Raw genomic sequence first — 14,240 nt, forward strand, 5'->3', positions numbered from 1 at the left:
CCCTTAGCTCACCAGTAAGTCTACACCTGTAAGACTGTGCTTAATGTGATCATGCATGTGCATATTTAAACTAACTACAAAAAGGGCTGTTTTCTAAGCATGTCCTGATTAAAGCATTTTAATTGCTCTTTATCTCACATGCCAGTTACTTGCAAAGGGTACGATATTTTAGCACACTTATTCTTTCTTCATATTCACCTTTGTTTTGATTCTTTATTCAACAGAGAACTGGAGAACAGTAGAACAATGTTAGCACCTTTTGGGATTGCCATAAGGGCAACTGAGATGATCAGTATAATATTCCTGATAAGCACTCTGTCAAGAACTGAAATATGTAAAAAAGGATGACCAGCTTTCTGCTCTAGGCCAGCTGTACCTGTTCAACACTCACAGCTTTACCACTGCAACAGTGCAGTACTAACAGGAAACAAACAGCACTCACATGTGGAGCATCTCTTATACATCTTGGGTAACTGTAGACTGCATGATCCAGATCAATTCACTTACACTGGGAAGCATGAAAAAATACACTGTTGCAGGAATTACAAATTCTGACTTTTGAACCACAGGAACTTCCATGACAGATCTCACATTTTAAAAGAATTAAGAAAATTTTCATCTGTTCTTTGGGGATGTAAATCTTCCCATCATATTAATGTATGATTTTGCCCAATGACTGTGTTCTCAGATTTCCCTTTTTATTCCTCCTCTACGATGTCACTCCATTTGATTTGACAGCTATACTATTCACCTCTGAAGTCATTCTACTACAGCAGCTCGTTGGCCACGGAAAACATAAGAAAAAGAAAACCAGCAAACAAAGACCTGGAAGGGAATAAGTTTGCTACCTCAGGGATCTTTCATTTTATATAAATAAGCAATGCAATTTAGATTCATTGAATGTGAGAATCCAAGCTTTGGCTCCAATTTGCAGATGTTACTTCATTCAGAAAAGCAAACGTGTTTAAGTGGATAACTCTTTTGATTTCAGAATTAACTTATACATTTATAAATGGTGTCAAATTTCCTCTATTTTTAAACAGTCTTCTCTATTGTGAATTTATTTTCTATAATACAGATGTTTGAGTTTCTGAAAGGTTTGGGGGTAAAAAACTGTAGTATCGGTGTTGAGCTGCAGCTACTCAAATTCCTTGGCATTTAAGATACAGCTTTCTTCTGCACAAAATCCAGGAGTAAAATAGTGGAACTCATTTATAAATCATCCAACCTGCTACCAGTTGGATGGTTATAAACCATTCCTTTGATTTCTGTGCACTATGCTTTCCAGTCTTTTAAAAGATTATTGCCTCAGCGACCTGCAAGCTGCATTCTTGTCATGTAACCTACACATCTCATAGCCCATTGCAAAATAATCAGAGTTTTATAGAAGCATATTTAATCCACTGGCACACATTTTCCTTCATTAGGTATTTTATACTTCATGCCATGAGGTTGTTTTACTATATGGAGCTAGAGTGTCTGCCTTAAAAAATGTCTAGGTCCCTGAATTCATTAAATAACCTTTGTTACAAGGAGAGTAAAAAAGTTTAAAGAGGTCACAATTGATTTCTGAAATTTCAAAGCAGCAGCAAACAGATCCAGGTTTGTTATAGGGCACTTGAATTGAAATATCAGATTTTGCCTCTACAATTAGGCTTCTGTGAAATCCACTTCACTTCTTTCTCCATTCCCTAAGAGTTCCGCCACAAGTTGTTTTTTGCCTCCACATATATTTCCTTTTCCTACAGGAAAAGTTGCTACCGACACTACTGGGAATCTTGTGTCTTGACAAGCTTTTCCTGTTACTACATGGTGAGGCAGCCAAGGATAAAGAATAAAATAGAAAAAAGGAACAGTGAGAACCTTGTTCTCCCTCTTCCCCCAAGATGGCCTATTCCAGATTTGACTTGTGTAAGACAACTGTAAAATGTCACAAATGCCCCTCCTTGTCTTCAAGAAGGGCAAGAAGGAACACCCAAGGATTTATGGGCTAGTCAGCCTCACCTCAGTTCCTGGGTGGGTGGTGGAGTAACTAATCTTGGAAAACAGTTCCATACACGCGAAGGACATGAAGGTGATCAGGAGTTTTCAGCACAGATTTACAAAGGTGAAATGATGCTTAACCAACCTGGTAACCTTCTACAATGAAGTGACTGGCTTGGTGGACAAGGGGAGAGCAGTGGATCTTGTTAATCATGACTTTAGTCTCCCATAACATCCTTATAGACAAACTGATGAAATACAGATTAGATAACTGAACAGTGAGGTTGATTGAAAACTGGCTGAACATCTGGACCCAGAGGGTTGTGATTTGAGCACAAACTGCAGTTGCAGGCAAATCACTAGTGGTGTACCCCAGGGGTTGATACTGGGGCCAATACTGTTCAACACCTTCATTAATGACCTGGAGGATGGGACAGAGTTCATTGCAGCAAGTTTGCAAATGACACAAAACTGGGAGTGGCTGCTACATCAAAGGGGTGTGCTGCCATGCAGAGGGACCTTTGACAGGCTGGAAAATGGGGATGAGAGGAGTATCATGAAGCTTAACAAGAGGAAATGCAAAGTCTTGCCTCTGGGGAGGAATAATCCTAGGCATGAGTACACATTGGAGGCTGAATGGCTGGAAAACACCTCTGCTGAGAAGGATTTTGGGGTCCTGGTGGGCAACAAATTGTCCATGAGCCAGCAATGTACCTTCATGGCAAAAAAGGCCAAGAGCATCCTGGGCTGCATTAGGAAGAGTGCTGCCAGCAGACTGATGGAGGTCCCCTCTACTCAACCTTGGTGAGGCCACGCCTGAACTACTGTGTCCAGTTCTGGGCTCCCCAGTATAAAAGATATGGAGCTACTGAAGTGAGTCAAGTGAAGGGCCATGAAGATGATAAAGGGACTGGAGCATCTGACACATGAGGAGAGGCTGAGAGAGCTGGGTTTGTTCATTCTGGAGAAGGCTCAGAGAGGATCTAATCAATGTATATAAATACCTGAAGGGAGGGAATGAAGAAGAGGGAGCCAGGCTTCTTCTCAGTGGTGACCACTGACAGGATAAACTGGAATACAAGGGATACAATTTAAACAGAAGAAAAGTCTTTTTACTCCAAGAGTGGTCAAACTAGATGATCTCAAGAGGTCTTTTCCAACCTCAACGATTCTGTGATTCTGTGAAGACACCTGCCACTGAGATGGAGGAAGCTGTCTTTAAAAAGCAGTCTGGAGTTCCTCTGCTGCTTCTTGTTTTAGAGTCCAGAAGCATGAATTCCATGACCTTAATTGCATGAGTAAAGATTTTTATTCTTGGAAGAATATTAACATCCATAGGTCCAACCTCCATAGCTTTTGAGAAAACATAAGGAGTGAACCGAAAAGACTGTAAATCAAGAAGGAAAATAAAGAAGTCAAAAAATATTCCTTTAATAAAAAAGAGACAACTATAGATAGAAAGCTAAAACTCATACTTTTGGGGCTAAGCTTAGGTTTTGTTGAACATTAGGGACCACTATTGCTCACCCAATCACGAAGGAAGTCAACTGCCGAGTCTCTGTGGCTTCTGTTTGCAGCACTCCAGGTGACCACACTCCTGAAATGCCAGTTAAAGAGCAAACAGAAGCCAGGCACAGGCATCTCCCACTCTTGTACAAGACCTTTCCTCAGCAGGTTGCTTCTTGTAAATCTAAATGTGCCCCCCACATGCCTCCTGGCTGCAGTTCACTTAGCTTGTGAACACCATTACCACGGATGCTCCTTCTGCGCATGCTGACCTCATAGCAAACTCAAGTAAAATAATAAGGAATTTCAAAGGAACAGAGATATCGGTTACAAATTAAACGGACACTTCTCAATTTTAGCTAGTGTGATAGTCTCAGTGAGTGAATAATCAAACACAATATATATTTTCTTTCTCCAGAATGCATTTAAGGTGTTATAAGCAGCTTTGTTATGGATTCTCATGGCTACATAATGGACTAATTTGAATAATTTCCTGTGATACTGCTTTGGAGGCAATACCAAAAGACCAGTAGAAACATCTACCATCTGTAAGCAAAATCTGAGTGTTCAGTGTCAGTGCAGCTTTGATGCAAAGCCCAAGAGCTTGTTAGCACATTCTCAGCTGTGCACATTCCAATTACAAAGGAAGGGAAGATTAATATCATCAACTTCAGTCACCTGAAAGTTAGTTGACTACTTCAAAACAAGTAACCTTAAGCCCTATATGTATCACGGGAATGAATGAGGCACCTCCAGAGGGTAATCCATCTCATCCTAAATCTGGTGGTTTAGACAAGATGAATCTCTCCCTGCAGTCACTTGATTCATTTCACTGACTACAAAACTCAGAGTTTAAACTTAGACAACTTCCAAGATTATAAGTCAGGTAGGATAAAGGTTGCATAAAACATCTATTATCTGAACTCTGTTATCAGACATCTACATAGGCATTTTCATTGGGCATACATGTCCAGAAAAATGTAGAAAAGCATGTTCCATAATGACATGCAGGTTCTGGGTGCAAATCTTTCAGAATCCAGCACAGTTATTATATAGCCAGTAGTTACTAGGATCTGAAGATATTATATAGTGCTATATAATGCATATGATCCTTCATTAAAAAAGCACAATTTTGCAGAATTCTGCTAATGGACTTTTCAATCATCCTGTCTCAGACAATGCAAAATGAGCAAACATAAATTTCCAAGGAGAGGAGCTGTTGACAAGGCTACAGTAGTTAGGAAAAATAAACAAAGCATCAGCTCTAAATTTAAAGTGCCCAATTTATTTCTGGTTTTAATATTTAAAATTTATTATTCATTTTAGTATCATCATGTTTGGAATTCCGCACACACAAGATAAGACAAGGTAATTCTCCAGTTTTCTTATACAGCAAATGCCAAAAGTACTGATACCACAAGTATGTGTCGTGAGAGAGGGAATAAGCATGTAACAAAACAAAAGAGCACAGAGGTGTTATGGAAATAGTTAGGGAGTTGGCTTATGAATACCTCAGACTGAAGTTCTTAACTTCTCATGTTAAATTAACCTGTGTTACCCTTTCTGTTAAAAGGTCGACCATCCCCCCCCAGTCTTTTTGTCACTGCACACTGACAGGAGTTGGAAATTTGACTTCTGATCACAACATTTTGGGGCCATCTTAAGAAAGAAATTTCTTCTTGTCTCTGTGTATAAAATGGAGATAATGGCTGGGATTCAGCTTGAGGTTAAGAAAGCTGGACAGTAATTCAGTTGCCCAAGTGCAGACATCTAGTGCATCTATAATGCCTTCAGCTATTCAAAACATCTGCATAGGGCTGGTAAATATGACACAATGCTTGAGGAAGACATATGCTTCTACAGTGGCAGCAAGAGAACAGAGAAAATATTCCACAGAGCCTAAATGATACAAGGGATTTACATATATGCAACTGAATTGTTACAAAAGGTTGGTGCCTACAACCATGCTGCTTCCTTAAGTTCTCATTACAACCAATAAAGATCTAATCAGCATAATCAAAGGAACCTAGCAAGCATCATCTCACTGAGTAGATATTGACAGTTTGATTTAGTTGCCCATCTGTAGACACCTAGTATTATTTCAGATGTCATAAAATATTTAAGACTCATGGTTGCCAAACATGATACAGGACTTGAGGAAAACCAGTGTCCTTCTGGAGTGGTGGCTGGAGGCCAGCAGGGTAGCTCTTCAGTATGTCAGCACTAATATCTGTGCAACCACCCCTCCTAGCTGGTCACCTGAAGCTTGCTCTGGGCTCCACTGACTATATTGCCTAGATGCTCATTTTAGTTGCCTAAGCATAAGAACCTAATTCCATCTGAGATGTCTAAAGGCCTTCCATGTGACTTCCAGAAATGCTAAGGCCTTTTGTCATACTTACCAGATCCATGCAGATATTCTGGATACTTTATAGCATCTCAAATGGCTCTTCTTCCCCTTATTTAGGTAGCTGAATCAAGCCCTAGCTCTCCATTGACTATAGAAGTACCTTAGACATCTAGTATACCTACAGGTACCCACACACACATGACAAATTTAGGTACGTTAATCTCAGACTGAATCCCATGCAAGGTTCCTTATCTAATACTTAAAGGTTGTTAGAAGAGAAAAAAAGAGCATGAAGTGCTGAGGGACTTTCAGTTGAGGGCATTATTCAAGAACGCCATGCTGTTACTAGTAGAAAGAGTAAAATTTGTACTTGTGTTATAGGACCCAATGTTAAGCACAGAGCTTCAGTTGCACATCAGTGTAATTGTTGGCTCTTACTTAGACAACAGCGTATTCCTCCATTTCTAAAAACTGAGTAACATTATTTTGGTACTTTGCACTGTCACAGCTATTAGGTACTCTTTTCCCAGACTGAGCCTCCATTTTAGTATGTGATACATGTAGCCAAAAAAAGGACAAACCTCTGTTCTAGGAACTTGCAATCTAATAATAAAACAGGAGGTAGCAGATGGAGACTGGTTGGCACATAGAGGAAGCACAGTGAAACCACAACACAGCTTTATGACATCAAGTGCTCTCTGCATGCCAGCAATCTAACTGTTAAATTCTCTAAGAAAACATAATTTCTATGAGAAGTTCTTAGTTCCTAAACTGATCTAAAAGCTTTTTCCTTATTTTGAAGTAAATTTATAAAACACTGGAAACAAAGAAACAAACAGATATTTTTTTTTAATTGTAGATTGTATCTAGATGTACCAGAAAACCCACTACTCTTGACATGATTTCCCACTCCAGAATAAAGGGATAGGTAAGATGAATTAATGAATTCTAAGATTTATTTTCCTTTTTTTTTTTTTTTTGGCTTTTAATCCTCCTATCACCCTCCAGCAGCAGTTTCCTCTGTGCTCTTTCATTAGACTGACACTATATTAAAAGGGGATGACTTCTGTAAGGAAAGAGTTAATCATGTAATTTCCAAAATACTGAGAGGATGTGACATGTGGAGAAAACAGAAGAGGAAAATCTCTACAAATTAATTTTCTGAGATTTAAAGTTTACATCAGTCCTGAAAAAAAGCAGTGAGATAATAAATATATTGTGCAGAAGACCAATATCTAAGTGGTATTTTTCCTACCTAAATATCTGACTCTTTAGCTTCAGTGGTTACCATTTGAGCACTTAGGAAGAATTTTTTTCTCAAATCTAATATCTGCAGATGCAAATTTAGCAGAAGAAGGTTTGGATTTATTTTTATTTCTTGTTTTGCTGTGTTTGTTTCTAATAGAAGGATGAATTTGCTTCTCAGCATGCATCGGCGTTTCATAAAGATCCATCCGAAAGATACTGGAGTTTTTTTATCCTAGCACATCTGTGCTATTTGCAGTGTGTGCAACATGAAGGCACCCTCTAACAAAATGACACAGAATGGAATGGATTAATATGTTGAGCTAAAATAGAACACAGTTGTTCTGCTTGAACACGGCTATAATTTCAGAGGCTTGGTGCAGGACTGAGCTGAAACAAAAAAAAACCTATATGAAATTCACATTAACGCTTTGAATGCTTTCTCCACAAACATTTTTACGTCTCTGAGTGCATTTAATTAGTTTTCTAGAAAAATGTTAAAATTAACTTTTTCAAATAATTTTATTGTTCAGTTCATAAAAGAAAAGCCAAAGTGTAGGATTATTTATTTAAGTTACAAATGTAAATAAATTTTGGTAAGAACAGTGGGGAAATGGATTAGCAAATAGTGTGCCAGAACACAATCAGAAGCATTTGGGCTACTGCAACTCAGCAAGTTACCACACATTAGCTGAGATGTGATGATTGACCACTGCAAGCTCCTAGCTTGTCCCAGTTGCAACATAAAATACAGGTGTTCCAATCCTGAGTTTACTTTCTTTCAGTTGGAGAGGATCAGAGCACATTTGTCCATGGATATTATCATGCTTTTTGACTGAATCTCTACTCAGAACCTGATTTAAACATAGCATGAAGCTGTGTAACTTATTAATAGCATTAGATCGATTTACTAGGGAATTCAGAGTCACAGTACATTTCAAATAATCATATTAGATCAGATCTTGAAATGTGTTGATCACCTTCAATTTCCTTTACTCACATTTATAAAATGATCAGATCTCTGAATCACATGAGCTCTGAATCATTTGTGATTCATTTTTTCCTACAAAAACACTTAACCACACGTAAGACCACAAAGAAGAGAGAGATCTACAGTGATCCAGACCTTGGATATTTTGGACAACCAAGTCTTGTAATTCTCCCTTAGAAAACTCCAATTGAAAACCAGTTCAGTTGTTTGCCTCATAACTCACATCTTGAGGTAGTTCGAGAACCTCATTGTTCTGTGGTTTTGCACCAATTTTGTCTCTAACTTAATTATAGCTTTTCCCTATATATCAGTTGTTTACATTCTGATTATATCAGTTGTTTACATTCTGATTAAATGCTCAACCACATTTCAGCCTTTTTAAATCAGACAAGACAGATCCTTCTTGTAAAACAGACCCTCCATTCCCCTGTCCTCATAAATTCTACCTACGGATCTTACAGGGTTTTTTTCTTTTTAACTTGGACACTTAGAATTGTACAGGATTCTGAAAACCAGTGTCTTTCACTGTGGCATTAACACTCCCATCTTTACCAGAAATATCTTACTCCAAGCACCCTCACATCATAGTGATCTTTTTCACAAATATTAAACATTTTTAGGCCACACTGATTCTTTGATTGACTAATTCAACTAAAGCGCTACAGTGTCAGAGACACTAATGCTCATGAATTAATTCAGTCTGGAAATAAGATGATTTGTAATCATCTAGATAGACTGACTCCAAAACAGCTTTCCAGATGGAAGAGAGCATGAGGGAACAACCCTCATGAAATGAGAAACATAATGTGGTCACCTGGGAAGTGATATGAGAGAAGGCAAACTGGTGATCCAAAGTCCCTGTTCTCATTCAGGGCTGAAAGCAGCCCAAGGAGAATGGGAGAGAAAGAGAAACAGCAGTCAAGAGCCTGCTCCCTTATAAAGTGATGGAAAACACATGATTCAAAGGGGCAATTTCAGAGGTCAAGAGGTGACAGAGAGGCAGGCAGGCTTGAAACCTAGCTCATTCCTTCCCATTAAAATTCCCGCCGCTATGTAGAATACAAAGTGCTATACTTGTATGAAGAACTCTTCCATTTCATGGCAATGGACTTCCAGCACCTTTAATACTTGAACCTACACTGTGCCCTGAGCTGGCACCTCTGCTGATATTTCAGTACCTGTCAAGAATATGTAAAACCTCAGTTCACTGCTGCTTTAGGATGGGATCGATGACACCCGAACTGCAACATAAGCCTAATATAGAGGAAGCATCACAAAAAGCTATTTGAAAATATATCAGTGTGAAAAAAAGTATTCTGGGCATAAAAATATCTGCTTTTCTTTTTATTTGCATGGTTGTTAATATTGCATTTTGAAATTATATTAAAAATAAAACTGTACTTCCCTTCTATCTTTAGGTGCTTTTATTTTATTTCTCTGGTGTTAATTGCTAGTCAAGTCTTTGCTTGGCATTGGATTTTGAGATTTTCTGTTGACAGACCCCTTAAAAGTTTCTCTGTTGCCTTTGATAGTATAAATGCTTGTTTATTTATGCAACAGCATATATTTTATATTGTTTGCAATATTTTACAAGTGATTCTGGTTTACTATGAATAAAAATTTTATATACTACTTCAATGCTCTGTTCCATGACGGCTCAGTATATCAGAGTAAGATATACTTGATGTCTGCAGTATCTCACTATGACATGCTATGCTATTACTGACAAATTGGTCTTCTATTTAGAATTAATCAAAATATTCAGTTGAAAGGCAAAATATGGGTATTTGCAGTGGCTTTTGTTCTTTTCAATTTGTTCTACAAATACAGCAGTACATTTGATTTTTAACTGGGCATGTGGCTGAAAACCTGCAGAAATATGTCTCTCTTCCCCTAAATATTCTGTATTATGTTTGAAGATCAGGTGAAACAAACAATTACTCTAAATTCTGTATATTATGTTTAACCATTCCTCAAAAAAAAGATTAAGGGGGGGGGTTGTCAAACACAATGTGGGAATTTGCTCATTTAAACACTTCAGTACATTTAATCTTCTAATCTGAATAAACAACCTTGCCAAACAAGGATATAAACTGGACTTAATATTTAGAAGCTGACAAAATTTCATAAGCTCTATACCTATACTAACAAAAACAAAAGAATTACTTAAAACAGTAAAAAAAAATGGCATCTATATGAATGTAATTTTCTGAATGCATGTCTGAACAACATGCATTAAAAGCATGAACAAGGCAGCTGCTGATGCATTTAGTATTCAGTTTTACTTGTGAGATTTTCCACATGCATGTGCTGTTTCATGCCCTGTACGTCTATAAACATTTTACACAGGGAAGGCTTTATTATTAATAGGAACATTCACTGCAAAGGAAGAACCAAATGAATACCAAATTTCTCCTATCTACAGTTAGGTAGCTAATCACACTAATTAATTGAAAGTATGGTGCTTCATAACTAAACCAATTATGTAGAAAAGGCTGCCTGAGGTTGAACTAAGCACCCTCCCATTAGTATAGAGCACAGCCACTGTGCAACAGGACAAGAAAAGATAAAAGAGTATAGTGAAAAGCAAAACATTATGTTATTTATAACTGTGCATTAAAGAGGGACTGTGAAAATAAAAAAGCCAAAGCTACCCATGGTGCACACAGCCAGGGTAAAAACCCTGTCCTTCTAACATACATCCAAAATCCAATTATCATTTTTAAAAAGCTTGTGCTTTATCTTGCCAGCTCTCTGATAAAGGAAGAGCTTGTTAGGCACCTGTTCCTTCATCAGAATAATCCCTCTGAATCACCACATCAAAACTGTTACTTAAATTTTGTATATCAGCACAATGAAAACCAAATGAGACATGAGGTAACCTTTTCAATTGCTAAAATCAAGGTAAGCACATTAATGAGCAAAAGTTGATAGCAAAACCTTTTAAATTCACAAACTCAGCTGTTTGGTAGGAAAAGATGACCAGCAAGTGATGAAGATAATAACATGACATATGCAGAATGAATGAACCATTAACAAAATTCTAATTTATACTCCATTTCATCTAGTTTACAGACTGTTTTTAGACATCCTGTTGGACAAGTATTTACTCAATTCCACTTGCATAACATCTACTTTTTCATCATTACAGTGGTTACACTGTTATACCCTGTCTTTGAAGGTATCTTAACAAAATACCCCATATCAAAAACATACAGTTTGCGCATAGTCCAGTCTACCAAATAATCACATCTTTATTCTTTATTCCTCTGCTAATATCAGATTGATTCCATCCCCAGATGAACAAGGTGTGGTACTGCTCTTTCTGAGTGAAAGGAAAATATACTATGCATATCACAATTCCTCTAAGTCATTTTTTATGCCAAGTAAAAAGTTTCCTGATCAATGACACTTCTTAGGAACTTTGTTCTTCTCTATTGTGCATTACTTGCTCTTTCTATGCATTTTCTATATGCTGCTAAAAATACTTTATGTGGTCAAACCCCCCCACCTACTATATTATCAGTTTAATTTGTTTATACATTATATTTATCATATCCTTTGCATGGTAATTTAACATTGTAGCATTGTCCTCTTATCCTGTGGATTTTCCTTTTTCAATAGATGCATTTCCTCATGTATTTTGAGATGAACAGGAGCTACACTGACTGACACAGAAGTCATTTAACATATTATCCCTAGCTATTCAGATTTCAATGGCATTAATAACAATACTTTTTCGTGATAGGTTTACTATGGGAGGCCTGACTACAGCTTTACATTCTCTGCTTTCCTAAATAAACACCAACAATTTCAGACAGGATCATCTAAGTTCGAAGAGTCTGCTCTGCAATAAAGGAGGATGCACCAGAGGCATTTTTTGCTGGATCACGAATTACTTCAAAACAGGCACTGTATCAATGTCGTCTTTCAATTTTTTTCTAATTAATTAATCTCTTTTTCAGAATAATTGCTATGAAGCAACAGACAGATACCATAACATATGCAATCAAAGTTTGTGTATACACAGAGATCACAATGGAAAATAGAAGCCCACAGTTTTTTCAGAGCTCTTGCCTTCTTCCAGGAAAGCTTCTAGAGTTGAAAGGAGAGTTCTCAAAAAATTAAAGGACACCCCTATTTGGCCTAAGGAGCCAGTGCTTCAGAGTATGGAAATACATGTGCCTGGACTCTTCTGACACAATTGTGAAGCAGAACTAGGTGTTTCTACACAAGTAATAACATAAGCTTGTATACTTGAGTCTCATGTTTATCTCCTGCTCTAAATGTTGCAATGACTGTATGAACCTTTACTGGTCTTTTAGCTGAAAGAGAGTATCTTCAGCTGACTGGAATGGGGAAACATTAGATATAACCTTCTGTAGTACTTGGCAGACAGCAGTGAGTCAGTCCATTTCTTCAAGTTTTGCTCCTTTGGTGGTTAATGCATTGCATCAGCAAGTAGGAGCAACCACAGAATTGAAAACCCGTTCCTTTAACTCACGCTCCTTCAGTGGACTGGTAGAAATTCCAAGTTCCCCAGGGAGAGTTCAGAATAGTGCATATGAACATACATGAATATTGCAATATGCACTTTTATAACATACTTTATGTCAAACAGACAGCTTTGATTCATTATGACAGGATTAATAACCTCACTATTTTCTTTTATTGTCCCCAATTAAGACAGGATAATTCATACTCCCAGAGTGAATCAATGCAATATTGTACATGGCCTTCATAAGAAATTATTTGCTTTGTTTTGTGTCAACGAAATGTGGCCATTAATCCGTATCATAATCCTTATGTAAAGGTTTAGCTAAACCTTTGCTACCATTAAAGCTATAAAAACCTTCACACTTAGTTTATATACCTGCAACAATGAAACAAAACCATTTCTGTTACGATTGGTGGCTCTGGAATCAGTAAACTTTGGAGTACTGTAGTAAAATAAATTGTATCAACCTTATTTTTAAGCAACATACTTATTGCATAAAATAGATGCTAATAACAGAGTTCAGTTAACTGCAAGAGGTTTGTGCATGTATAGTAAAATGAATCAGTTACTATGTTTTTAACAGATTTAACTGCATTTATAAACTGTCTAAAGAAAACATTGATTTCTACAGCAAAATAAATCTGAATTGTTACTTGAATAACAATTAGGTATAGAAAGTATTACTGCATATGTTGTGCACGTGTACATACCTCTCAAAAGAAAAGGGTCCTTATAAAATCTGTTTGATTGCAGACTCAAAACAGAACCTGCAATTTAGAAATATCAATATGCTTATAACTGTTGTGTGTTTACATGATTCATCTGCCCCTTCTTTGCATGCTGGTAAAACATAACTCTAAACTTTAAAAAAAACCAACAACCCAGCTCTATTTACAGATGACTACTTCCACAGACCTTGCAACTGTGGCTTGAATTCAAGTCATAGACACACAAATGAAGGTCAAAACCATTATACTTCACTTTTGGATCTTAACTACAATACCCAGTTTAGCCAGCCCAAGGAAAGATTCAGATTTTAGGTGGGATTCTCCACAGCCTGTAGACTATACTCATAATTAAAGCACTTCACATACATGTAAGGTCAGGTAGGAGGAATCCAGTTCCAAGTTCCCGGTTCTTTTTCCTGATGTTCCCTATGATAGCCTGTTTCTATGTAATCTTCATAAAAGTTGCCCCCACAATTGCCATCACATTTTTTCCATACCCTTCCAATACACTATTCATTCCACCTAAATACTGATGTCTTAATCAAGGATCTGGCTAAGGAATCTTCCTTGCTGTCTTCTTTGGCAATGGAGAAAAACAGGCACCTCCAGTGAGTACTTAGTTAACTTGTCTCAGATGTATGTTTTAGGAAGAGCTGAACAACAATTTGCGGAGCCTGTCTCACTGCCTGTGAAGGGCTCCAGTACTAGACCTCAACAGCTAACTTCAGATGTCTAACCTAAACGAATCCTGCCCCTAGTTTCTCATCACAAAGAAAATGACAAGTAAAACCGAACCCACACACTCATCCCACTGTAACAGTGCTGTTGAAATTTAGTAGTATGCCAGTATTTTGCTAACCACTTGTTCACACTATTTAAACTGCACCCAGCGTGACACAAACTATACCACAACTTTTGGAAGGCGGAGAAAACAGTGTC

The sequence above is a fragment of the Accipiter gentilis genome, chromosome 15 (assembly GCF_929443795.1).
Source record: "Accipiter gentilis chromosome 15, bAccGen1.1, whole genome shotgun sequence".
NCBI classification, from domain to species: Eukaryota; Metazoa; Chordata; class Aves; order Accipitriformes; family Accipitridae; genus Astur; species Astur gentilis.